This window comes from Lissotriton vulgaris, chromosome 1_1 (genome assembly GCF_964263255.1).
Source record: "Lissotriton vulgaris chromosome 1_1, aLisVul1.2, whole genome shotgun sequence".
In the NCBI taxonomy this organism is placed as follows: domain Eukaryota; kingdom Metazoa; phylum Chordata; class Amphibia; order Caudata; family Salamandridae; genus Lissotriton; species Lissotriton vulgaris.
This window is the reverse complement of record NC_141685.1, coordinates 1,909,714,854-1,909,737,997: the sequence shown is the minus strand read 5'-3', so window position 1 is coordinate 1,909,737,997 and position 23,144 is coordinate 1,909,714,854. Positions and strand designations below refer to the sequence as shown.

The window sequence follows — 23,144 nt, the reverse complement described above, 5'->3', positions numbered from 1 at the left end:
CCAACTCCCTTAGGGGTTGGTGGATTGCCAGTGACGCTGCTTCCCCTTTAATATTAGCTAGTATTATGGCTGATACCTTGTCATAGTTATTTAATAACTTCATCCCTAAATTCAAAGCAGACTCTGCTCTGTACTCGTTTTGTATTTGTCTCAATACATCGGATATCACAGCTAATGAAGGAATACCATGAGTTCTGGTATATAAGGCAACAAAGACTTAACCCCGATTGGTACAATCCTTGAATTGTGGTGTTATCGCCATGGGCAAGCAGATTGTTAACATTCTGTGTTTTTCAAATGTGGTAGTAATTGGTAATACAGCATTGAGCTGAGTTATTTTCCGAGCTACCCAGAATGGTATTTGTTCACGTTTCGTGGGCATTTTGCCCCTTACCGAGTTTTATGTTTGTGGAGTAATTTTAGTTGCTGTACCCTGAGATGGAGTACCATTTGTTGCAACTGTTGTTGGCTGGACTGTGAAAGTCCTCATGACGTATTGCATCAAGTTCCTGTAGATTCTAATTAAATCTTTGTGTTGTATGAGAAAGTCTTGTTGTGGCATCGTATCAATCTCTGTCTCTTCCTAGCGGGCAGGCCCGGACTGGCCATAGCGGGCACCGGGCAATCCCCCGGTGCGCCGCAAGGGTGGGGGCCGGTTTTGAGCCCCTGGGGGGCGATTTTGTTACAGGGCCGTTTTTGCAGCACTGGGAACCAAAACCGGCCCTAGCAAAGCGCTCGGCGGCGCCTCCAACCCCCCCCCCCCCAGTGGGGAGGAGGGGCCAGCCGAGCACTTTGCCAGGGACGGTTTTGGTTCCCAGTCTGGCCCTGCTAGCGGGCATAATCTTACTCTGTGTCTTAAGTGGGGTTGGGCGCCTTTAAACCAGTAAAAGGTTTCCTGGTAGGTGAGTGGAACTTCTATGTCCTCGCAAGGACTATATTCTGCTGATGCATCTTCCTCTGTGTAAGAGTGAAATGTGTGTGTTCTAGCATCTGCTTCTGGGAATGTAACCCACAAATAGAATACTTCTGTTTTATTTGATTTGTGTGCCTCAATCACAAAGGCTACTAAGCCACCCCTTGCTGATAAACCATGCTCCAGTAGTTTCAGGGTGATAGTACGCCGAGAACTGGGGCTGAAAATAACACAGTATTGGAGTGACGCCTCTCAGCGGCAGATGAAGAGGTGGATGGAGATTTCATTCCACCTCTTCATCTGCCGCTGAGAGGCGTCACTCCAATACTGTGTTATTTTCAGCCCCAGTCTCGGTCATTTTGTAAACTAAGAAGTTTATTCAAGGCAGCTAAGATAAGGTGTTATGCACAATTTAAGAACACTATGTCCTATCAAGCTTGATTAACCAGCAGACAATAAATAGGATATTTTACCTACACAGCTGTGGCGGAGTTTGTGCCCACCCCACCAGACGTCTCTGGGGTTTGTGAGTAGGGTTCTCTGAGAATTAGCAGGACTGAACTACTCGGATTCTACTGTTAAATAAGTGCCATACCAACGTTGGTGGCGCCATGTCGTGTAGTTCCTATAGTACCCATGTGCGCGTTTGGATAACATAGACTGGGGGATTGGTGGCAGACTGGTTCCGTACACCACCACCGAGAAATGTTAGCTTATTTACATTTAAGCTAGCTCACAGAGCCACTAGTGTCTCCTCTTATTGGGGAGAGGTTAGTTTTTAGCAACCTTAGAACAGGACAACTCTGATGTCTCAAAATCGTGGAAACAATGTACTACTTTTCGTTCAGTGACTCATGCTCCTTTAGTTTATCTCAGAGATACACAGAATAAACAGTCTGGGCATTTTAATAAGAGTTTATTGTACAGTTGTTATTCTCTTGTAAAATATATGAGCTGCGACAACCATTAGACAGTAGCAGAGATATATGATTAACAGTACCATGAATATAAAAGGATAGTACAGTTCTATCATTGTGCAATAAGCATGAATACATACATGAATATAAAATGCATGATGAAAGTGTGCATACTCCTATGATGCCTATCTAGTTGTACCTAAGTGTACCTAGCATGTGACTAGGTGTAAAACCAAGAATCCCTCCAGGATTTAGCCGAACCCCATTACCTGAAGTGTGAGAATGTCGGAGCCCTTCTTGGTTTTGAGTTGGACACCCCGTAAGGGATGTTCAGACCACTATCGGCTGGAGCGTGTGCATGCAGGAGTCTCATCATCTCCGGCCTGGAAGTCACACAGTAGAATGACACACAGTAGATATGAGAGGTTACAAAATTCACGCAGTCCTAGATTGGACACATACGCAGAAATCTTCTACTGTATCAGGATGGTTCCTGAGTTCATTAATATCGGATACCACCAGAATTCGTAGCAATAACGGCCACCCGTGTGTCAGCCACCCGTGTGTCGACAACCTTCAGTTTCCTTCAAGGAAACTGAAGGTTGTCGACACACAGGTGGCCTTTATTGCTACGAATTCTGGTGGTATCCGATATTAATGAACTCCGGAACCATCCTGATACAGTAGAAGATTTCTGCGTATGTGTCCAATCTAGGACTGCGTGAATTTTGTAACCTCTCATATCTACTGTGTGTCATTTAAGATTTTATACATTATACACATTTTTCCGTTGCATCTGTTTCGGCGCCCCATCGCAGTACCTATTGAGGCTGTCTTATCTACCCACCTCTTTGTGTCTTTGAGCGCTGATTAAGATTGTCGGTCCTGAGAAGTCCTTTAACTCATTGGACTAGAGTTGGTTTAATAAACATAGGAGGTATCTACCATGAGCTGATATGTTTTTAAATTCTCAAGAATTTCTGGGAAGAAATTAGATATAACCCTGATGAAGGTGGTCTGGCCATATGATCCACCGAAACGCGTCGCATAATAAAAGGAGGATTGTGCTTTATATCGAGTAGAAAATAATTCTGACGTTTTTGCTGAATTTAATTTTCTGTCTACACCTCCTTTTTTACTAATAGGAATTCATTGTTTCCTTTATTTTAATGTTCTTCCCCGTCTTTTTAATTGTGGAATCACCATTTTTTAACATTGCATTGTGTAATAATTTGTTCAGGATTTTTCATAATTTCGTTTGTGTTTTGCCTCATGAGTACAGTATTTTGTTAGTTTATTTGTCTTTGTCTAAATTGTTTGCTGAACGTTTTGTCATTTGAATAAGGTGTCCCAAAGGGATTTTTTGCTTGACTTAATAGTCTACTTGGCACCCCATCCCCTTGGCTGTGGGGTCCCTCTCTCTTTTATTAGAGGCATTGAGGACACAGCAGCCGCCATTGCTGAGAGTCACCGTGGCCATTTTATCGCGGATGGAGGCCGGAGGGGAGGCCAACTACACCTCCCAGCGTCCCCTGCGCCGCGCAAGCCGCTGACGGCAGCCCAGAGCGTCATAGCCCGGAGGAGGCTGGGCTGGGCCACCCCCTTTCCATCTGCTATTCTCCAGCTTTAAGGACCATTGTGAACTTGGTTAGTGTCATTTAGTTAATTTTATATATTGTTTTCTTTTTTTTTCTTGTGGACTTTGTTTTTCTCACGAATGGCAACCAAACGAAAAATAACTGGGCAGAGGGTGGGGGGTGGTGTGGTTGGGACTTTGGATGCTTTTTTAAACAGGGCTGAATCAGTCCTCCAGCATGAAATAATCTTAATGGAAAAAAGACTTTCCCTAGGCTCATCTATTGGTTATAAAAGATCATCTTTAGGGGCTATAGGCAAAGCCAAATCCCCAGTATTAGTTTTGCAACCCACAGATCGAGCTAACACAGACCATCATGATGTAGGGACTGTTAGCACTGTTACCATTGAACTGAACTCCCAGGTGGACATAGCTGAGGTACCAAACTTGAGTGATGTGAATGGCCAGGTTATTGGTCTCTCTCCTAAATTGACAGATACCGTGCATACAGAACCATTGAGTCCAATATTAATGGCTGCACATGATTCACGGTTGTACAACACTCCCACCATTCCTCCACTAGCTACACATGATGAACTGAATAGCATAACTAGTCCTGCGATGTCATCCAGGTTGCGTAAACAAAGTCCAGCTTTGGGGAGTAAGGGACAAGACTATTGTACAAAATAGAAAGCCAATTCTTTGAGGAACCAAAAGTCAAAGAAATCTGGGGGGGCAGCCTGTCTGACAAAACCAGATTGCGAAATAGTAACTCAAATGGCATTAAAAAAAGCTGTAAGTACACAAACTGAGGTAACTATGAACCACATACCCCTTGGATAGAAGATTTAACTGGGAAGTTGGAGAGTATAATTAAACTCTCCTTGGAAGCTGGGCTCAAGGCAGGATTGGATGAAGTAGAAGTTCGTATGAGAGCGAACTTACGCCAGTTAGATAACAAGTTTGAGCAGCTTTGCAACCTAATGGGGAACTCTGGAAGGTCTAATGTCACCATTTGCTCAACTATTCAGGAGGAAGGCGCTGAAACACAACCTCAAATACAACAGCATGGGGAGGATGGCATTTCTCAGGGTAAAGACAAAAGAGAAGGGATAGATAATGGGTATAGGGATGTTCGTTTGATAAGACCAAATAATATTGTACATCACACGGAGAGACGTAAGAAGGGTGGGCACCAGGGAACGCTTGGCTTACAGGGGAGCCCGATAAGAAGATTCCTAACACAAACAACCCCTGATAGCCTTATTACCCACCCTGATAGGTCAATAATACATAGCCCAAAAAGCACTGATCTAATACCCAATACTGATGTCCTACAGTTACCACCCGCATCTTCCCCCTACGTAGTAGTGTTAACTGGAGTTCTGACTCTAAGAAGAGAGCAAAAAGAAACTTGGACCAACTTGCGGAACAAAGCAGTGGATTGGCTAACAAAATTTAAGAGATTTTACCAAGCAAATATTGGAGATATCCTGATGGTTCGTAGAGTTGGGTGGTTGGGGGATTCCCCAAAGAATATTACAGGAGACTGTGTGGTGATAAATGTTAGACGCCCACAGTTAGCTAGGAGAATATTAGACCTCCGAGAAGAGATCTTCCCCCAGAACACGCACATCGGCACCCTTCCACTGGGTTATTTTTATAAGCCATTGGTTGGTACTAATAGCAATAACCTGATCCCCAGTGTTCCATTAGCAAATAGGTTCGAAGAATTATCCTCCTTAGATGACCTAGACTGACTATGTGGAACAATTACTTCTTTGGCTCCCCAGGTCAATTGTTCTACGGTACCCGACTATCCTGGAAATGTACAGATATCTACCCTGCAGGGGACAAATGAGCTATCCAATAATGGGGGCTTAGAGGTTGTCCCGTTCTTACAAAAACCTAGATCAGAGTTATATTCAGGGTACCCTAAGGATACTAATGCACCAATTGATTTGGAGGAGAATGTGGGCCATGAACAAATAGAATTGAGTAAAGGACTGGGAGTGAAACTTACCTCCTGGAATATAGCAGGTCTTAATAAGAATTTAATTGATATGACATTGAACGATTATATAGAACAGAGTGATATAATCCTTTTACAGAAGACATGGTCACTGGAAACCCCATACATATTGGGCTTTAAAACATTTAGTGTGAATGCTAGCCCCTCTGTCAGGGGAAGGCCGCCAGGGGGCCTAGTGATCTGGATAAGGATTACCCTTGAAATAGATATCATTCCACTGTATATCCAGTCGTAGGATCTGGTGGGAGTAAAAATTATTACACAAGACGGTAAGGAATTATACCTAATTACTATCTATAATGGGCTAAGCGTAGCTAACAGAGAATCAATAATAATAGAGCATCTTGATTCCTTCTTGGATACATTAGGACCTAGGATACTTGTTGGTGGAGATTTTAATTGTAAATTTGAACCGATAACAGGTTTTGGAAATCTTTTTGCAGATCAAGATATGGCAAATAACATCCCGACTATAGAAAGTAAAATAGAGGTAAAGTGTACTGTTGCAGCAGCGCAAATCATGAAGCTCACTGCAGGTCATGTTCTGGGGCATGCAATGGGCGTTTGACCTCAGATAGACCAAATGCATATACATTTTGCAGAGGTAGGTCATGGAGCCAAAAAGATTTTATATTGGTTTCAATAAACTTCTGGCAGTACGCCATCGATTTTAAAATTGACCCCAGAACAGAGAGTGATCATCAACCCCTACAATTGTTATTAGAATCACAAATTTTTATATCTACCACTGTGGGGACCAAAGGGGATGATCCAGCCATCTGTGAGCTTACAATAAGCAACAACAGAGGAGCCCTAAAGTGGCCGTATATTCCGCTAAAAATTCAATAATGACGAACATTTAGAATACCTTTGCCGACATCATTATACCACTCCTAGGATTCTCTGCGGGGGAGAATTGAGTATTAGACCTTCACAACAATCTGGTAGATGCTCTGATCCCGTTTTTAAGTAATATATCTAAAGAGAGAAAGGGAGGAGATAACCATCAAAGTGAGGTGGGAAACCCTTGGTATGATAAAGATTGCAGATTAGCAAAGACTACTTTAATTCAGGCAATCAAATGTAAAAATATATCAGAAATAACGGAAAAAAGGCATAACTACAACAGAACGCTTGTAGAAGCAAAAAAAGCCTGGAGAATGATATTTGGACTGACCTAATAAACACAGCCAAGTCCAAAGACCAGGCTGCCTTCTGGAGCCTAATTGCGAAAGGTAATAAGACAAGGACTGCTAAAGACCTTTTTCTAGACGAAAACACATGAGTTGAGCACTTTTCCCGCCTATACTCTGATAATACTGGGGACCAAGTTACAATAGACAAAGATTTGGAAATTGCGGCAAAGGACGCTGATATGCATTTTAGCTTAGAAGAGACTATAAGAGCAATAGAGGCCATTAAAACTGGGAAGGCTCCTTGGCCCGATAAAATCCCAGGAGACTTATTGAAGCATGATATGGAAGTCTGGGGCCCGTATATACATTTTTTATGTAATTCAATTTTTGCAGGTATTCCAATTCCTGAAACATGGAAAGGGGCAGAGATTGTGACAATTTTTAAAAAGGGTAATCGATATGACCCAGCAAATTATCGCCCAATTAGTTTAATTGATATTTTACAAAAAGTTTTTGCTAGGCATATTTTAAATAGACTGTCAGAGTGGATAGAAGAGGCAGACATACTATCAAAGTACCAAGCGGGGTTTAGAATCAAAACAAGTACCATAGATCAAGTTTTTAGAATCACATGAATTTGTTGGAAATATATGAATTTAAGGAAGGGCAGTTTATACATTGCCTTTGTAGATTTAAGGGCAGGCTTTGATCTGGTTCCCCGGTTCCTATTATGGAACACGTTAAAATGTATTGGGGTGCCAGAAGAATTACTTGTGCAACTAATTAGGCTCCATAAAGGGAATTATGCAAGAGTAAGATGGGGGCCGAGGGGGGAATTATCCAAGACAATACCAGTGAGAAGGGGCGTACGACAGGGGTGTGTTTTGGCACCCACATTGTTTTCACTGTATGTTAATGATATAGCTACATTTTTGGAAAGCTGTAAACACGATTCCCTACAGCTAAGGGGCGAAGCAATTCCAGCATTATTATTTGTGGATGATACAATTTTAATTTTGCAAACTCCAAAGGGATTGCAATGCCTAGAGGATTCCTTTAATACATAATTCACTATGAAGGGCCTCGAAATCAATTCAAGCAAAACAAAATACATGTCAATAATCCCTCACAAACCTTTTAAAAAGAACTTAGTATTAAACAACCAAAAATTGGAATATGTCCAAAGTTTTTACTATTTAGGGATTACCTTAGATACTAAACTGTGCTGGAAGGAGCAATTAGAAAAGAACAGGGTAATTATGCTTCAAAACTCATTTCCTATATTGAAAAAACATGGGGCCAGTTCTTCCAAGGCAGTTTCACCTGCTTTGGAGGTTTTTAAGTATAAAGCTCAATCAGCGTCGCTCTATGGAGCAGAGATATGGGGGCCATACTGTAAAAAGAGTTTTGAACGGGAAGAAAATGTTTTTTTTCCCAAACTATTAAATCTCTTGACAAGAATTCCCCTAATCCCAGTAGTTATGGATCTTAATATTAAATGCACTGATTATCATGCAGTATTAAGCTCATTGCTATTTTGGGTTGGGATTTGGTCAACCCCTGAGCTGTTACATTACAGAGAAGGCTTAGAGGAGATAATGAAGATTGATCAAAGCAAGAATATTCATTGGTTCAAACATGTGGCATCATGCATGAAGAAGCTGGGCTTATCCCATTATTGGGAGGACCCATCAAAGCTGACTACATCCTGAAAGAAACTATTAAATACTACCTTTTGGACCTATGTAAACAATAGTGCTATATAGTTCCTCTGTTGGTTCTCTCACCTTGAAATGTATGGCTTTCAAAGATGTTTCTCAATTTGAACCCTTTTTGGACGAGGTGTGTCCCCCGCTAGCGAAATCCCTATTTCTGAAGTTTAGATATGGGGTTTTACAAATAAATGTAAATACATCTAGATGGGGTAAAAACAAGGAGGACAGTAATCACGATTGGTGTTCTTTATGCACAAAAGAGGTCAAGGAAAATGATGTACATATACTTTTCTTCTGCCCTGTATATAAATTAGCGAGAAAACGATGGATAAGGCCACTCTGTAGAAATTTGGGTGTTAGAAGCTGCATCGAGGCCGAACGCATATTGAAGACTGATACTTCGCAATTGGTTGTTTTTTGCGTAAGCAGGTTCTTATTTAATGGATACCTAATAAGAAACAAAGTAGGGTTAAAACTTTAGCGCTAAAACATTTTTGACCCTTTGTATAAATGTTGCATAGAAGAGTATTGCGCTTGCACTTTCCAATTGGTTGTGTTTACTGATTGTGGTGACAAGAAATGGGGAGGGCCCCCATTCTCAGCTTTAAGAACTGTAGCTTAGTTCTTTTGTTGTATATGTTGTTTAAGATAGCACTGGAGTTGCAATTGTTTGTAAGTGCATAGGGTCATCCAACCATCGTTCCATGCAGCAAGGCCGGCCCTGTCTTCTATTGAAGAGAGTTGCTTCGTACTAATTTTAGCTAGATTTTTAAATTCCTGTTGGCTGATATGAAGGTCCCAAGAGGGTGTCAAGCCAAGATTGCTGAGGGCGCGGGTCAGATAGTGGTGGCCAGCCGACCTGTGATTTGTTTCCAAATTGTTCCATAAATTATGGGCCGCAGTGCCTTCTTTCAAGGCCAGGACCGCTCCTCTGCAAGATCTTATGTCTTCCGCAATCCAACTCCTTCTTAGCAGAGCCCTTCTTTGCTCTAAGAGGGAGAGGCACAAGCACAATACATGCATATGTCCTCCTTGTGTTGATTACAGAGGCGACACCTTTCCTGAACATTGTCTCTTTTCCATATTGGGAAGTGACAAGAAATGTGGATGGCCCCAATTATCAGCTTTATGAACTGTAGCTTAGTTCTTTTGTTGTATATGTTGTTTGGATAGCACTGGAGTTTCAATTGTTTGTAAGTGCATAGGTTCATCCAACCATGGTTCCATGCAGCAAGGCTGCCCTGTCTTCTATTGAAGAGAGTTGTTTCATACTAATTTTAGATAGCCTTTTAAATTCCTGTTGGCTGATATGAAAGTCCCAAGAGGGTATATAAACAACACGATTCTATCCTTAATCTGTTTTTTGGGAGTTTTTGTTAAATGTACATATTTGTGCTTGTGATGTGTTGTTTTGGCTAACCACCGTCACTGAATACGGGGAAAGCCCTATGTGTTTTTAAAATACCCCTCACACACTATGAATCCCATAGTGTCATGCTTCATCATAGGGGTCTTCCCGTCCCTCTACGGGGCGGGGCGTGCTTCGACCTACGACTACGCGGGAGCACTTGATTTTGTGGTAATAAACTATAGGTGTGAGTGATCTGAGTGGTAGGGAAAAAAAGTGTGTAATAGAGAAATTAATTAAAAATTCCCTGGCTAGTAGAAAAAATAGACTTTATTTGTATCTCTGGCTGGGAACGTTTAAAAGGGGAAAGAGGGAGTAAATCCTGGTTTAGTTATACCCTCAACTTGGTCGACATGTTTCGTGAGCAGTCCCCTACTGCTTCACTCATCAGGACCTATTGTGATCCCTATTGCACTCTGAGATAATAGTTAGAATGTAATATGCCTATTTCACAATAAGCTGGCCGCAAAAATAGACTGGCCAACTAAAAAAAGAAATGTAAGGAGGTTGAATGACCCCCTCAAAAGGTATTTACCAATTCGGTATCTGTGGAGAAAAAGGTGGAGAAAAATCAACAAGAATAAAATCAACAACCAATCGGTTGTCTCCATGACACATCATCATTACGTGGAATAATTAAAGAATGGCATCGTCATATTCTGGTTGCCCTGTGGTGGAGAAATACAATTGCTGTGATATATTTTCCACAATATATTTTTCGTGCCTGGTTTTGCAAACGCATCAGGGTTTTCATTGATGCAATTTGACCACATAATTCATGTAGATTGCTGTTAGCGTTACATTAACAAGTAGATAACACCGCACACATACATTCAGTTATATACGATTGCTGTATTTCCATGTATACATCGTGGCATAATGTCTGAGACTCATAGGAATTATAGAGGTTTTAGTTTCACCTTAAAAAAACATGCAAACGAGCGAGTCATAAATTCTCGAGTATCTGAGGAATACATACATCAGTATTAGTTCACCATGCCACATGAGCCAGCGCCGGGGTGGGGGAGGGTTCTTTTGTATTTTCAATCACTGAAATAAAACATAAATCTAGTTTGGGAGAGGTGGAGGATTTAGGACATTTCCAGAAAAAGCGGGAGGACTTGTGAGTCCTGGTTACCTCTGACAGCGATTTAGCCGGGGTGTTTAACGACTTGGCTGGAGTCAGACTTACGTGAATACAAATGATCCCTCATCCGTCCATGCTCCGTGGTATGAAGCATCAGTGGTTTGTACTGGTTTTTTATACCCTGGACGATTGGATAATTGCCAGCCTAATTTCCACAATTGACTGCACCTAAACTTTCTGCATGCTCCCGGCGAGGCGCCTCAGAATGACGCTCCTTTGCATATGGGATTGGACAGAAGACTAGAAAGGCAACAAAAATGGCCGACCTTTTTGGAACATTACCGGTGATTTAATAGAACCACTTCCTGTCATTTTTGTTAAAACCATTGCGAAAAATATATAGAAACTGATATATCGCTGTGTCCGGTTTTTCGAAATTTCTTTAGGTTTTGCAAACTTTTCTGATGTTGTTCAGATTACTAATTTTTAATAATAATCAATGAACGCTATGGGGTATAGTTTTTTACCATATGTGGGATGGGGCACGCAGCTGAAGACTAGAAAGGCAACAACAATGGCCGACCTTTATTGGAACATTACCGGTGATTAGGAAAAACGATTTCCTGTCACTGATGTAGACTCCAATGCTGAACCTGGTTATTCAATTTTTTTAAACGGACTAAAGACTTCCCTACCACTCAGATCACTCACACCTATCACACCTATAGTCTATTACCACAAAATCAAGTGCTCCCGCGTAGTCGTAGGTCAAAGCACGCCCGACCCGTAGAGGGACGGGAAGACCCCTGTGATGAAGCATGACACTATGGGATACATAGTGCGTGAGGGGTATTTTAAAAGCACGTAGTGCTTTCCCCGTATTCACCAACGGTGGTTAGCTAAAACAACACATCACGAGCACAAATTTGTACATTTAACAAAAACTCCAAAAAAACAGATTATGGATAGAATCTTGTTGTTTATATACAGTCACACTGGAGGTAGGTTCTATCCGTGACCTCTATCCTCCCCTTTTGTTGTTTTGAATATATAAGGTCTCAAGAGGGTGTCAAGCCAAGATTGCTGAGGGCGTGGGTCAGATAGCGGTGTCCCACCGACATGTGATTTGTTTCCAAATTGATCCATAAATTATGGGCCACAGTTTCTTATTTGGAGACCCTAAGCTTGTGGCAGCTTATCGCAAAGGCCACCATGTGAGCCAGCACCTGTCTGCAAATTGTGTAGGTTGGGATAACCTTCGCCTGAGCCACCAGAAGAATTGGTGCAAAAGAGGGACCATTTAATTTTTTCGTACACGGATCTAAGAGTGAATGACAGTGCAGTACCTTTCTTTTTTTGTTCCACCAACTGGCTCGCATATCTGCTGTTGTTGTTGAAGAGGACACCTAGATACTTGTGGCAGCTGGTGGCATCTTTTCTTTCCAGGTGTAGAGACTGTTGGCTTTTCAGAACCCGGTGTTCGAACCGCAAGGATCTTGGTTTTCTTTCTGTTTATCTGCAGGCTGTTCCTATCAGAATATGTGACAGTAGTGTCCAGAAGGCATTGTAGGCCAATCTTTGTGTTGCTGAGAAGAACCAGATTGTCTGCATAGAGTAAGTTAGAGAGGCGGAGGCCACCCAGTTTAGGTGGGTGCAAGTTTACTGAGTTATGGACTGGAGACAAGTCGGACAGAAATAAGTTAAAAAGCATGGGTGCAAGAACACATCCTTGCTTGAGGCCTTGCATGGTAATTATGGGCCGTGACAGGCACGATCCATCCCCAATTTAGACCCTGCCCCATGTTTCATGGTGTAAAAGCTGTAAGGCCCTGAGCAAGGTGTTTGGAATATTGAGCAGGGCGTGTTTCTCCCAAAGTTTCCCTCTATCGACCCTGTCGAATGCAGATTTATAATCTATAAACCCCATATATCACTGTTGTCCTGGTGTGTCTTGTGAATCCAGTCTGGTTTGGTATGATTTGTCTCAGCCCATGATCGTAAGGAGTCCAGCAGCACACCTGCAAAATAGTTCACTTAGGGCGATCATGAAGTAATTCCCAAGAGATTTTTTGTCACCACCTTTGAAAATCAGAGCGAGAGTCGAGCCGCATCATGAGGCTGTGATGGAGTTCTTTTCTAGTATAGATAGAGCGGGGCTAGATGGGTGGCCCAGAAATCTGGATCCTTCTTGTATAGGGCAGGAGGTATTCCCACTTGGCCGGGAGCTCCATCCCTTTGCGATTTCTTTTTGGCTTGAGGCTTCAGAGAATAAGAGCCTGAGGGTTAACTGGTCGTGGATAGTGGTTTGAACTTCCCGGACAGCGCTGCCAAAAGAGTTTTTGGCCTGCTCAGGATTTTAATCTAACAATGGTTGGACGTTAAAATGATCATATAGAAAGTGGCACCACTCCGGCTCCGAGATCTTGGATGAGGCCGCCTTGGGAAGTGCGCCCCCTAAACCATTTATGGAGCGCCAGAACTTTGCTGAGCTGTTGGTCCTCATATCATACAGAAGTTTAGCCAAGAATGTGTTCCAGGTTTTCCTTCGGTGTTCGCGTTTAGCCTCCTTCAGATGTCTTCAAGCCTCTCTTAATTTACTCATTATTTTTGGGTCCATAGGTAACATTTTGAGTTTTTGCCACAACCGACTGATGCTTTATTTGCAGACCTTAGTATATAACTACAACCTTTCACTTGTGAGGCTAGCATCCTTACTTTGTTCTGTGCCGGTGTTGCGAACTGAGCCGCCAGTTTTTCATCGAACATTGACTAGCTGAAGATTGGATCTGCCTCTATTCCGTAGACGTTAACTATGAGTTGCTTGGCTTCTGCTGCCAAAGTTGGGAGGCTGTTGGTAGTACACTTGATGAGTTTAAAATTGATGGTGTGAATTTCTAAACCTTGGTCTGCTGCTGTGTTATGTTGCAACAGCTGAATGTCGAGGGAAAGCTTTTGGGGGCGTTGGTTGCTATTTATTTTTTCACCGACTCCAAATGAAAAAATTTGGTTCAGGAGAGGAAGGCTAGAAAACGAATAATCAATCAAGGAGGCCCTGGTGTTAGTTAAATATGAGAGGCCAGATGGTTTGTCAGGAGGAAATTGGCCATTGAGGGCTCTTAATCCAAAGTGTTCCAAATTCCCTTGAAGGGCCTGTCCCCTTGGATTATTTTTGGTCTACCCGGGGCGATCCTGCGGTGGTATATCTAGCCCAGCCGCCTTTATGTTGCTTCGTCATCTTGTTAGCAAGGAGATCTATCATTAGCCACATGCTAAAGTCTCCTGAAATTAAGATATCTGTGCTGAGATTTTCAGATCTAAAGTTCAGCACCATGGAAGTCAGCTCCATGGTAAGTGCTGACCTTGAACCCGAGTTTATCAGGGTTAGGCTCCTTAATTGGCAATTGGCAGTTCTGAGTGAGGTAGTGACTGCCTGGAGCCCTGGGGTGTCGCGTGCTTGATCCCAACAGCGAATTGCTCTGTTGGTCAATAAATAGATTGCAAGACCTCCACTACTGCGGCTGAAGTTCCTTTGTTTGGTTGCATCATGTTTTATATGTTTGGGGTGGTATTTACAAATCCTCTTTACAAGTGAAGTTGGATTTAACATTACTGTTTTAGAAATGCCTCTTTTATAAAGTGAGTATATAGACGAGGGGGTGTCAGTACCATACAGGTAGCAAGGCAGCACGTACTAGAGTTTTAAAGTGACAAATAGAACCTGCCTGCCATTTTAAACATGCTGCTATTTATTTCAGCAGACTCTTTGGTTCATTTCAAAAAGAGTCTAAAGACCTGGCTGTTTTAGGAACCTAGGCCGGCCGAGGGGCTGTTTTTTTCTGTACCGCCGGGCGCCGAGAGATCCCCCTGGGGATGATTCGCTGCGCCATACAATTGTTAAATAAATAAACTAAGGGCCTATGCATATAGTCATTGGACCTGGCCTAATCATTTCGCCATGATCAACATATTTAAAAAACATTTGTTTTAAACATTTCAATTACGTCTGAGACATTCAAAGATACACGTATTAAGTACAAATAATAAAAGTGTGATTATACATTGTGCAAACTCTTATAAATGGAAGAAATAAAACAATAAAACATGAATTTCAATAAATTGCATTGATGATTGAAAAATTACACCAGCTTATCTTTAACACACTGGGTCAAATAATAAACACTCTCATACACGCCAATGGATCGCTTCTTCTAGAGATATGCTTCTCCATGGGGCAAGGAATAACGTCTGTGGGGTCAATCATTGTGGGGTGATGAGCAACACAGTGCATGGGGAACAGGTGTTTGTAGCAGGAAACAGCACACGTGAGCAAGAGCTAGCAAATACTTATCCTCTCATGAAATGCTGAGAAAAAAGAAAAAAAAGTAGTTTCATCTTGGAACGTCTCCAGGATTGGGCGTCTACGAATAACATCTTGACCGATCTGCAATATGGCTTCCATGAGGGACTTGGTACAGTGGAGCAGGCATTGAACCTAGCCCTTTTGATCGGTAAATATGTGGGGGCCAAAAGTGGCAATCTGTATTTAGTCTATGTAGACCTCAGCGCAGCGTTTGACTGTGTCATCCACTCAAAGCTGTGGTCGATTCTCGGTGAACTAGGAGTAGATCCACCTCTTATCCAATTCCTTCGTGAACTTTACTCAGACGCCACTGCATGCGTTAGATACGGGATTGGCGGTGAATTATCTCCATCATTTGCCGTTAATAAAGGTGTTAGACAGGTCTGTGTCCTGGCTCCCTTCTTATTTAACCTATATACAAACGGGCTGGAAGTGGCCATGCTCGAAGGGAGCCAGGACCTTCCAACTATCAATGACCGCCCTATTCCCGCGTTATTATATGCGGATGACTCCGTAATTCTAGCCAGAACCTAAAATCAGCTACAAAGACAGCTAAATAAATATTGTCAATTTATGCTCTCTTTAGGCCTAAAAGTGAATAAAAATAAAACCTATGTTATGCATATTGGTCCCAGGGCGAAGAAACCCAAACCAGCTTTTATCGATAAAGTTAGGTTGGAATGTACCAGGGAATATCCCTACCTAGGAATTTTAGTGGACGATAGATTATGTTGGAAACAAGCCCTGGTTAGCAAAAAGCTACTTTTTCAGAGAGCGACCTCAGCTCTAGTTTCCTTTTCGAGGATACTGGGTAAGCCTGCTCCAGTGGAGTTGCTAAAAATGTATCACGCAAAGTGTCACAGCGTAGCAACCTACGGTGCAGGGGTTTGGGGTTACGCTCCCATCGACACCCTTCAAACGATTGAGAATGGGTTTCTTAAATATTTACTGGCAGTCCCTCAAAGCGCTCCAACATACGGTTGCCACATCAAGCTGGGTATTGATTATCTAATAGATAGTATTAGATGCCAGCCGATCTTGCTGTGGCACCGTATCTGGACCAAAACACAATGCCATCTAACCAGCTCACTGATAACCGATTGTTTGGCCCTGGCAAATTGGAGTAAAATCCCATGGCTTCTGTACGTGTCCAATTTCCTTAAGGACTTGGACTGCATTTCTTATTTTTTAGAACCTTCCACGATGACAGACATTACCAGGAAAGACCTGAATAAACTATGTTTAACCCATCTTAGGGAACTACGTCTTTCTCAAGAAATAAGCAAACCCTCAAACGTACAGATCCTTTCAGTCCAGACTACTTTGGGTATTCAACCATATTTAACATTCCATCTAACTACTTATGAAAAATATGTATTGACTAGGTTCCGATTCAATTCTTTCTTTCGCCTTGTTTCATTCCCAAAAGAGCAGGACTGGTCTCTTAATCCAACTAAATGCCCTTGTGATGGCACATTGTCCCAGTCTACGATGCATGTAATATTGTTTTGTAGATACTATGAGCTTTCTCGCAAGCGCTGGATTATTCCCTTACTGCGGAAAATGGGCCTGAGAACATGTCGGCCCGCTTATCTGTCTCTGCAGTTTTAGGATTCTCAATACACTGCTAAATGCGTAGCTTGCTTTTTAAAATCATGTTTTAAAATTTGCTGTAATTCTTGAGTGATCCAGTTTATTCTATCTTCAGTTCAGTTTGCCAATGAATTACTGTTAGCAATGGACTTAAATGACAACTGTTTTTAATGTACTCTGACACTGTGATTTTTATATGCACTGTAGTGTTTTATCTTTGTACTTTTTATGGTTTCGCTAAGATGTAACCGAATAAAAGTTTTTATGAATGAATGAACTTCACAATAGCTTTACATAACTTTACATTTTTCTGAAAATTTGAAATTAGCAAGATAATGGTATCAGATGACCTCCCTCCTGACCCTTCCTTATACTTTATTTGGTGGTCTTGATCCTAGTATTCCAACACATGCTGAGTTAGTAGACTTATTGATTACAACCTCTCGAGAGAAGTGAAATTGACATGATTTCAGCATTTTGAAGTATATTGGATGATAGGGAGCAACTTCAATCTTTCATATTAACATAAAGGGCAACTTGGAACCCACCTTTCACGGGCCCAAATAAATATCCTCTTGTTACCACTCAGTTTCACTACTGTTTCTCTCCCCATACTTCTGGTGAAGGATCCTACAAAGAGGTACTCTAAACACAAGTAAGATTGCCTAGGCAGTACATTTAATTGTTGTGGATTGCAAGATATATTTAAATATTCCATTAACACTGTGAAAGAATGGATAGAAGAAATGATATTCTGAAACTTATCAAGATGATTTTTAGGATCGATGTTCTCAGCAATTGATCAGGATTTTATGTTCAACGGTGTTTGGTTTGAGTATTTTGATATGCTTGCTTTCCTTTTTACAAAACAAAACTTTAAAGACAAACATTGGCAAAGCCAACAGTACAGCGCTGGCTTTCTAAAGGTGAAGCCTATTTTTTTAACAATTATTTTATAAAATTGAATGTAAACGCCGAAGGCATCCAAAATGGAAACGTCATCGATTTACACAACAAACGTTTGAAGTTCAACTATGGCATAACAAATATTGATTTGAAGAGGCTTCCCTGCCGCTGCAGTCGACTACAGCACATAGGGAATATTTCACTTACTAATGAGATTCTAGCGCTGTTTGGCCAGTACTAAGGCACCTGTCACAAAATCACTGCGAAACACTTGATTACTGCAGCTATTAGAGCACTACTCTGACTTCACTGGTACCAGCAGCGGACAGGAAAGAGTCCAGACTGAGCACGTCATAAGGGGCGTGTCTTGCCGAGTCAACCGGGGGCGTTACCGAATTCATCGCACCCAGAGACGGTGGCCGGAGGCGTGACTGGAAAGGACAGAGGGCGGGGCATTCGGGGTCAATGCGAGTAGCGTCCACTCTTCCTTTACGCAAGTGGGCAAGAGCTTAATTCAGTCACACCACAGGTCTGTTAAGCAGCAGTTTCAAAGGCCGGCACAATGGCCACCCACACCCAATGGCGTGCAAATGGAGGAGGGTTCCCAGAAACGTACGTCACGACTGTTCTCCTCGGCCAATGGCTTGTGGGTGGGGGCGGGCCTATTAGCAGGGAGCGGCGCGCGCTTGGGCTCGTGCACACCGATGTGACCCTCTGCTAACATATCACCCAACAGGATGGAACGCGCCTGCGCCGTAAAAACGGTGCGAACCAACAAGAAGTGACCCTCTGCTCGTGCCCCCTGCAGCGGCTTGCTCCGTGCTTCGGCTTGTGGAGTGAAGGCTCGCGCTGAGTGTCTCCTCGCGCCGCGTCAGCAGGCTTCGGTAAGTGCCCAACGACTCGCACTTACCAGAAGTCAGAGCGTTTCAGCAAGGTCCCCCTCTAACAGCCAGGCTCCTCTTGCCCCCCCTTTACCCCCTCGTAGCCTATCGCCAATGCAGGTGATGCCCACTGGTCTGCGCCCCGCAGTGGTACCTATCGGCAGTTTATTCCTATATCCCGAGTGTATTCCCAGTGCCAGCGTCCTTCCAGCATGCTTGTTCTCTGGGAACGCTTGTCGCAAAATGTGTGCAACAAATTACACAACACGGCGACGGTATAATACCTACATCCAGGAGCATAAGAAAGCACGTCTCATCACCTAATTGTCCCCTTAAGGCCACTTCCAACCGCCCCGGTGGAATCCGCACCACCATACGTTCCTTTGACTGATAAACATTCCACATATCATGGATCCATAAATTCATGCAACCCTTCGCTCATGCACACTCGCTACCTCCCATACCAATGCAGACCCACCGCGGGCACTACAGCAGTGCACGCTTCCAGTGTCAGCAGCGCCCCTCGCCGCTGTGTGCGCTGACAGGTGGGCAGCATTCAGCCTGCCCATTACTCAGCACCTCTTGATTAGATCTACCAGGTATCTGAAAACCTGTTCACATCTCGAGTGTGTGACAGGTTGCTAACAAGATCCTGTTCCAGCTCTCGGATGCGGCGATCACAAGTGGGGTGTGCACTAAACACTGTTTCTGTTCTGTATTTTACCCAGCCGATGCAGTGAAGGGAGGCAGCGTGCCTCCTCCCGGGCATGCTTCAGCAGCGTCGCTAGGTCACTGGCAGCGGCATCCTCGCACACGGCTCTTTATCTGCTAATACATGCCTTGGGATTAGGGAGGGGGCTGAGAGTCTCTGATGACACGTTGGTGTCGCCGCTCCTCGCATGCCCGCCCCCACCACCCTTGCGCTCGGGGGCTCTCTGCTTTCTGTGGGATTGGGGGGTGACCTTGGATCGGTGTCCCCTATGCACTGGCTGCAGCGCCGCGGCTCCCGGGATGAGACGTGCGGTGGGTGAACAGCGAATGGGCGCCAGTGCGTGAAGGATGCGCTCGTGGGGTCTAAGCGCACGCCTGCCCTCTGTGCGTGCGGATCCATCTAAGACTAAGGTAGGGAGTCCCGGATCAGCCCTAGAGTAGACACCTCCCAAGCACGCACAGGCGCAGAGATGGCATCGGCTCCCAGCGCTCTCCTCCCTGCAGGATTAAGAGGCTGAGATTAGCCTGCTCCGTTGAAGGAGCCCTGGAGCCGCCGCTTCCTCCGTCAGAGAAATAAATGTGCTTGGGGTGGGGGGGAGACCAGCCCTGTCGTGCATCAGGCTGGGAGGTGAGACATCGGAGGCAATATTGTGACTAAAAATAGGACCGCTCGCTGGCTGCTAGAGGTGCAGCTATTTTGCAGGCTTTATTTACCGCAGGGCGACATTACTGTACATTTCCACCTCATCGAGCCCATTTTACTAAAAGTGATCGAAATGAATAGGGTACGATGGGTTCAAGCAGAGGGCACTGTAAAATAGCATCAGCGTGCTTTGGGCGCTGGGAGCTCTTTAGGAGAGAATACAAGATGAGCCAGTAGGGGATGGGGCTGCTGGAGACGGGCATCTGCGTTGCTGCATCGTGTGCTTCCCCTCAGCGCCGTGTAATGTGACTGTCATGAGCTCCCTCATCCCCTCCCCACACACAGGCTTGCCGGATCTCTGAGCCCTTCAGGTGTTGCCGCATCCTTGATCTAGACACTCCCTTGCCCATTCCCGGCAGATGGATTGGTTGATCTCCTGCTGTTTGTCTAGTGATCTCTTTTTGTATTCAGAGGACGGCAGCCGCACGCAGAGCCACCCGAAGCCTTCCTCGGCTATTGATCCTCGCTGTTGTTTGTCTGCAAGGCAGCCAGGGTCGGTGCAGGCTCCCGGGGGCCTCTAGGCAGAGCCCTATTTGAAACTGGGAAGTGCGCCCCCGAATCTGTGCCCGAGAGCAGGTCAGTAGTCAGGCCACAACCTTTGGATGCCAAGCGCGCGACCCTCCGCGGGCCTGACACTGCTGGGCCGAGCAAAGGGCGAGGAGTGTGCTTGGGAATGAGCGAGCGTAGGAGAGGCTGCTTCACGGAGCAAAGGTACGTTTTTTTTTATTTTCTGAGGAATGTGAGGGAAAATTGAACGGGCACCACCGTCCACGATTGGATTGCGAAAGCGCAGGCATTCAGATGTAATGGGATTTGTCGCAAAGAAACGCAAGGGTTTCATGCAAATTGTCCCGTCAGTGATGTACAAAGCACATCAAGTCTCACAACAGCCCCCACCTCAGTTTCTTGGCATTGCAGCCAGCTTGGGAGAAGCCCTTGTGGCGCAAACAGTAAACTGAAATTCCACGGGTTCCTTCCATATTGAACCCAATCGTCCATTTACTTCTTATTTAAAACATATCCAGGTAGAGGAGAGGATCATGGCAGAGCAAATTTGCTGAGCAAGTTTTAGGACTTGATTGGAACATGGTGTTTAAAATGTTAACATAGTAACGTTTTTGACCTGTGACTCGCTTTTTAATGACAGTAGTGTTCTTGTTTTCACTCTTTTTCTCCTGTATAGTTCCTTGTGTGCAGATACTCTTCAGTTCCCATTGGAATACTGGAACTGTTCACGTACATGTTTACTGCTAGCCATGGCAAATATGGGTACAGGGCATATTTAAATGTGTTGAAATGTTGCTATACTTAAAGACAGTCTGGGTCGATGTTTATATTTTTGTTCGAGTAGCATGCTCTTGCCATGTGAAAACAGTCCCATGGAAATCCTCTCTGGATGAAAATAGCTTGTAAACATCCAGCCCTTGAAACCCTTAAAGCATGGCCAGGCTGTCACCTCTGTGTATGGGGTTTCCCCGTGGCTGCATTCCAATGTTCTGAGGCCCTTCAGCATGTCAGCTGCTCGCTCTAAACTTCAGCGCCTGCTTCGCAACACCCTGCAGATAGCACCGTATGTTTACAGGCTACACACCCTCTGTACGCACTGTTATTATGTAGCATTTGTATTCAGTTTTGGGTTTCTTTCACTTGTAATGTTATACGTTCTTGTTGCCTTGCGAGCAGACTGGTCCTTTTTTTTTCCAGTTCAGTTTTGTCTGACTTTAATTCGTATGAAAGTTCTTTCGTTTTTGTAAATTACTGTAATTCTCCTGGCTTAATGTAGATACATTTTCTTTGCTCATGTTTTAAAAGGTAGCCTGGGTTTTCACTCTAGTCTGATCCTACCAGAGATTAGGTCTAGAATTGCTCTTGGCCCCCACCATGTCACACATGCAGTCACCAACACACACGGGTTACATACAATTCATGCTGATGTCCCATGTGTCGGCAGATGTGAGCCTTGAATTGCTACGTTGTCGTGCTGCTATTACAATACCACTGTCTTCTTACAGAAGCTGTAAGTGACTTCCATGTTTCCTAAGGGGTTTTCTGTAGCATTGATTTAACTGAAGTTAAAAGCTAAACCGGATTTAAGGTAGGATACCTAACGGCGTTTTTTAGAGCATCCTCTTCAATTCATATTTTTTTTAAAATTGATTTTATTAGTTGCTGGCACGGAGGATTACTTGACTAATTCATAAATGTTAAGCACCTTTGTTTCCTGGTACTTGTGGCGGAATGAATCCACATGCTGGTTTGGTTGAACCAGCGTTCACGGTAGATGGAGACCTTTAACATGGACCCTCTGCCTGGTTTAAGTTACTGGCATCTCTTATGTACCTGCTGGGCCTTCTTCACCCTCTGATGTCTCTGGCACGCCACCTCCGTAATTCCATCATGATAATCTGTCCCTTGGATCAGGTGAGCAGAAGTACAAATATGCAGCAGGTCCAGTCAACCCATCACATATGTCTCTCACAGGATAATGGAGCTGTAGTTGATTTGCTCATAAATATCTGTTTGTATTTCCAGACGTCAGTGACAAAGTTTGTTAGTTTAGAGGTCTGTCTGCGCAGTCCACAGTCTATCAAGTGGGTCTTGCTGTCTTAAACTGGTTACTGGCTGAACGGAAAGGACAGTATAAATCATTGATCAGGTGTGTGCAATGAAATTAAAATGAGTGCTTTTGCTGATTGGCAGCTTGATACTTCATCCTGACAACTGAAATGTCGACTCCTTTGTGGCACCTTCCCTTTGTTGCAGCAAGTTTCAAGTCATTAGGTGATATCCGATGCCTCAAAACACGGCTGCTAGGTGGACTTTGCATGCTACAGTAGAAAACCAACTTGAAGAAAATATTTGTATGGCTAATAGGAACATTTTCTTTGGACCGACCGTACTCCAACCAGAATAATGAAACATGTCACTTTGTTTCTTTATCTCTAGTGTTGTCATTTCTCTTTGTTGCTAACTAAGTAGCAGTGTGTGTTTCCATGGTCCTTGAAACCCTACTCTCTTGTCTGTTTCCTCAGCCATGATATCATTTCAAGCACGTCATTATGTAAACTACCGCTAAGATTAATTTGTGGATGCTGTGCTCTTTTGGCTTATGTGATGGTGGTTCTGTACGGCTTGAAAAACTAGCAAATCAATGAATATTGTCAAGGTTTTTTTTCCCTTTCAATTATTGGTACACTGGTTGACGA

At 43.6% G+C, this 23,144-nt stretch overlaps 1 protein-coding gene across 5 annotated transcripts in view; it reads left to right on the top strand.

Annotated features, from left to right (window-relative positions):
* Window positions 1-18,224: 18,224 nt before the first annotated feature.
* Window positions 18,225-23,144, top strand: part of ATP2B1 (ATPase plasma membrane Ca2+ transporting 1) — a 428,175-nt gene continuing 423,255 nt past the window's right edge. For 3 of the 5 annotated variants that reach the window (XM_086919543.1, XM_086919538.1, XM_086919544.1), the window contains exon 1: window positions 18,225-18,527. The gene's annotated coding sequence lies outside the window, so the exon portion shown is untranslated. Of the gene's footprint in view, window positions 18,528-19,141; window positions 20,650-23,144 lie in introns of those variants that run through there. The other 2 variants (XM_086919539.1, XM_086919542.1) reach the window with 2 other exon arrangements.